Genomic DNA, 4,874 nt, shown 5'->3' with positions numbered 1-4,874 from the left:
CGGCCCCTCTCAACACACACCAACCCCCCCCCCCCCCTCAAAAATTCGGCCCCCCCCCCCCCACCCCCCCTCAAAAATTCGCCCCCCCCCCCCCCCCCCCCCCCTTCAAAATTCGGCCCCTCTCAACACACACCAACCCCCCCCCCCTCAAAAATTCGCCCCCCCCCCCCCCCCCCCCCCCTTCAAAATTCGGCCCCTCTCAACACACACCAACCCCCCCCCCCCCCTCAAAAATTCGCCCCCCCCCCCCCCCCCCCCCCCCACCCCTCCTCAAAAATTCGCCCCCCCCCCCCCCCCCCCCCGTGCGGGATGTATAAAGGGCTAGGGGGCTAGGGACGAAGCCAACTGACCAAGGTCACTGGACATACCTAATTTGAGGACCCCTAGGTGTTGTGTTGTGATTGTGGGTGCCCTTTTTTTTCTTTTCGTTTCTTATTAATGAGCATTATTTATGTTAATATATGGCAACCAACCCCTTTCCCTTCAATGTTACCCATATCTCATCCAACATTGAGATCAAATATCCCCTTAATGAGGAGAAAAACCAGTGTTCACATGCAGCAAAAATTGGATTTTGATTTAAAAATAGGCATGTGGGGAGTAGGACTACTAGAGTTCTGGCCCTAACACTACAAGAGAGGCAATATCCAAATGTGGCTCATCTAAGATAGGATAACTAATGTCTACTATATGACATGTTTGGCTCTAATAAAAAACTATTACTCAGACACCAGATCTAATAGATTGGTCTAAAAGACTTGGTCAATACATAACAAAACACAAGAGAGATGATATCAAAATGTAGCTCATCTGAGCTATGGTAACCAATGGTTATGAGATGTTCAGCTCTCATGAGAAACTATCACACCCAAACACCAAATCTAGTAAATTCCCCTACGCCCTAAAACATGATAATTGGTTTGTGGAGAGGATAGTGAATTTTGTACTTTAGCCTAAAGCTAGTCGAAGAACCACTTGGAATAAGGGTTGGAACTAGTAAATACAATAGAACACGAAAACACCTTAGGTTACACAAAGATGGGACAACAATGTGATAAACAATGAAGAGATACACAAATTTTAGGGTTAGGGTTTCCCCATCCCCTTGGGGCATCCTTACCATATGTCTAGTCACATGTGCTAATCTATTATCAATACAAACTGCATAAGAGGGAGTCTGGCTCTCATTAAAACATCTAACAAAATAATTGTATTCTAGATACATGGTGTTTTAAAAAAAACACAACTTTTTCTATCCTTATCATTACTTCACACATTCTGGCCAAAGGTCATTCAAGTTTCGATTGACAATGCTCCCTATTATAATGTCTTCCATAAGCCATTTTGGGACTCTTGCTAGGATGGTGATGGCCTTATTGTAAGTGAAGAGGTGGTGGAACACCCATGCTATACTCAAAGCTTTTCATTTAGTAAAAATCTTTAACAAAACTCATAAAGTTCTCATGAAGCATCCAAATTTTAAGTTAAAATACATAAAGGTATGCAATACCATTGTTGATTATGGCAACAAATTGACTTGAGTCATAGCAATTGATATGGATATTCTTTTACAAGACATATTGTCATCAATGCATATGTCTCAAAAATAACCACCAAAGGATTATGACATAGCATATAGGAGAAAGAGAAGAGGCAAAAAGAGGAAGCCAAAAATCCAAAACCCACTGATGAGACAGAAAAGAAAAAAAAAAGAAAACAAAGAAAAGAGGTTAAGCAAATTTCATCATCATCAAGAGAGTTTGATGAGGGGGAGATCGAGGATAGCATATGATCATCAAAGCTATCAAAAAGAGGTTAAAAATATAGTGGTAGAAACTAGAGGCTCGAATGAAGCAGAGTTGAGAAGAACATGAGAGACCAATTAGCAGTTCCATTGAGAAGGTATTGTGCAAGGACCACTAGGTGGTAGAGATTCTAGTAGAAAAAGCTTAGTTAGGTAGCATCAAGGCACAAAGTGAGCTCAAGGCCAAAGAAACCACAACAATTAATCAAAAAAATAGGTCGCATTCGGAGGAACCATCCAAGAGCACCCATGAAACATCTATAGGAGGACAAAGCACAACAAGTAGAGTGGGAGCTCTGGAGTGGCTATGTGAGGAGCTTAAGAGAGAAAAATTTGAAGCCACAATAATAACACAAGATCTTTAGAAGATATTGGATGAAACATAGGAAGAATATAAGAAGTTCTTGCTTTAGTCTAAAGACCAAGTGCAAGAGCTCTAAACTCAGAGATTAAGGAAAAGGACTTGGAGCTTCAAGAAAAATACTTCGAGTTGCGAGAGAAAGATTGAGAACTCAAGGTTAAGGAGAAAGACATGGAAAATTTTTACAAGTAGTTGCTCGACATGGAGAAATCGATAGAGACCTCTCTCAAGTTAGGTCAAGAAAAAGGTTAAAGAACTTACACAAAAAACAAACAAAATGTTAAAGAACTTACACAAAAAACAAACAAAAGGTTAAAGAACTTACACGAAAAACAAACAAAAGTGCATCTATTAGTACATGGCTAGTGGAAAGTTGCATATAAAAAAATAACAAGAAACAATCATTGCTAACTTGACAAGGGCCATTGTCCAAGTGGAAAGTAAAATACAAAGATCATATGAAACATCCCTGATGAAGCTGTCCAACGACCTAGGTGTAGCACTACACAGTAAGAGACAACATAAGGTATAGTTGGAAGCTTATAAGTTTGTCATGGCCAAGCATCATAGCTACTCAAAGAAGTGACATTCTTACTCGACCTCGCATACAGATGATCATGAAGAACCCAAGGCTTGACTAGGATTGATCTCAAGAACCTTAGAGAGTATGGAACACATAAAAAGAAGATGAATCTAATGAATGAGAAACTGGCCAATGAAGACTAATTCTACCATCTAAGGAAGTAGGGATATGAGAATTATGAATTAAAGGTAGTCGGTCTCTTATAACCGACACATCCATGTCAACCTCTTCCATCACCCTGGACTTTTCCAGAGTGCTTACCAAAGCTACCAGAATTTAGCACAAAGGAGTCAAAAAAGCACTAGATTGAAGAAGAGAAAGACCTAGAGCAAAAGGAGGCATACATAGCTATGATACAAACTTTAATCACTCATTCATAGAAAATAACAAAGTATCATATCCCCTCGCTCCTATCATAGGAAGAGGAAGAGAATCCAAAGGAAAATATGCAAAGATACTAGGAGAAACAAGAAACTAGCCCTACAGTAGTGTTTGATTTTAAAAGTTAATGGAGACTACAGGTTTAGAAGGCTACTTCCCTACATACAATTTGGCTACTCATATGGACAATTGAAAACATCGCAATGAAGTAGGGACCCCCTAGATATTATAGTCTATTGAAAATCCTATAGAGTACAAGGAAGCAAGGGTAGATACCTAAAATTAAAGTCCAAAGAAGTATGGCAAGACCTACCAAAGTGGCAATATCCCATTCTAAAGAATAATAAGAGGGCATGCGAAGCCTTTTGTTGCTCTTACAAGAGGAAAAATGTGCATATCTACTCTATTGCCATTACCCAAAATGGCATGGCAAGGAGTACCAAGAAAACAAACAATGGCATGGGAAGCCTTTTGTTGCTCTTACAAGAGGAAAAATGTGCATATCTGCTCTATTGCCATTACTCACAATGGCATGGCAAGAAGTACCAAGAAAACAAACATGGCAGCTACAACTTCCCAAAGATTCCCAACATATGAGTCACCCATACTGAAAAAACCTACTTGTTTTAGTCCATAGACCTAATACTCTCATTTTGGTCATTTTGTTAAAGAATTTACCACTTACCCCAATCCCACCTTCGTCACCACCTACAATTATCTCAGGCTCCTCAATTAGGCTACTACAACAACTAGTGATGATAGCTTATGAAGATGGGCTCTTACTACTCTTCTTTAATATAAATGTAGGCATTGATCAAGTGGCAATGGTCCATTGGCTTCAAATTCAAGGTTCACTACTACCAACATTCTACACACAATTGTTGGAAAACATGGTGGATAACAGATTCACCGTATGCATACACCTCTTCTATCCAGAGTCGTCATTGCAACTGCATAAATTAGTTAAGGAGCATCTTCTCAACAAGGGATGTCTTTAACATACACTCAAACCACTCCTTGAGAGTGATGTGTCTTCTCTCATGTAATCACTTGTATCTAGTTTAGTTATTATATCCAAAAAAAGGAGAAAAAAATAAAAATAGAAAAATATGTTGTACATTCATTGCCCGAGGAGTCCACCTTATAAAACGTGTAAGATACCATGTAAGTTCAAAAGAATGTATATTATATTTAGTAAAATTTATAGGATTATATTTACAAAAGAGAATTTTAATATAATTATTTAAAAATCTATAAGTTTAGTAAAGTAAAAGGGGTTATTTTAAGTCCTTATAGCATATAAAGAAATGATATTTCTTAATATCCTTTGAACACACGTTATATAGATGCTTTATTATAGGTGGATCCCCCCCTCTCCTCGGGGATTGATTGCACCTAGAACAACCCCCTAGCCCATTCCGTCACATCACAACCTCAAGGCACAACAAGGGTAGAATATCTCAAATATGCTTGGATGACATGTCACCCTAGGAACAGTTTAGCACCACAACTTCACAATAACTTGGTCCTCAATATTGAGATAATATTCCAAGTTTACTTGGAATTCAACCTAACTCCCAGTTGCACAGACACACATATAAATCACTAGACAAGTAAGGTAGACACACCCTATAGGGAGATCACAAGTAATTTAGCAATTGCAATGGAGCCCTCATGTTAACCCCAAGCCGAGAGGGCGAAAGAATGAATGAAAAAGCGGAAAGAAGATGGAAAAGTTGCAAAGA

The sequence above is a fragment of the Lygodium microphyllum genome, chromosome 10 (assembly GCF_053477565.2).
Source record: "Lygodium microphyllum isolate KBCC chromosome 10, Lygodium_microphyllum_v1.1.10, whole genome shotgun sequence".
Lineage (NCBI taxonomy): Eukaryota > Viridiplantae > Streptophyta > Polypodiopsida > Schizaeales > Lygodiaceae > Lygodium > Lygodium microphyllum.
Note: the sequence above shows the minus strand (reverse complement) of the source record.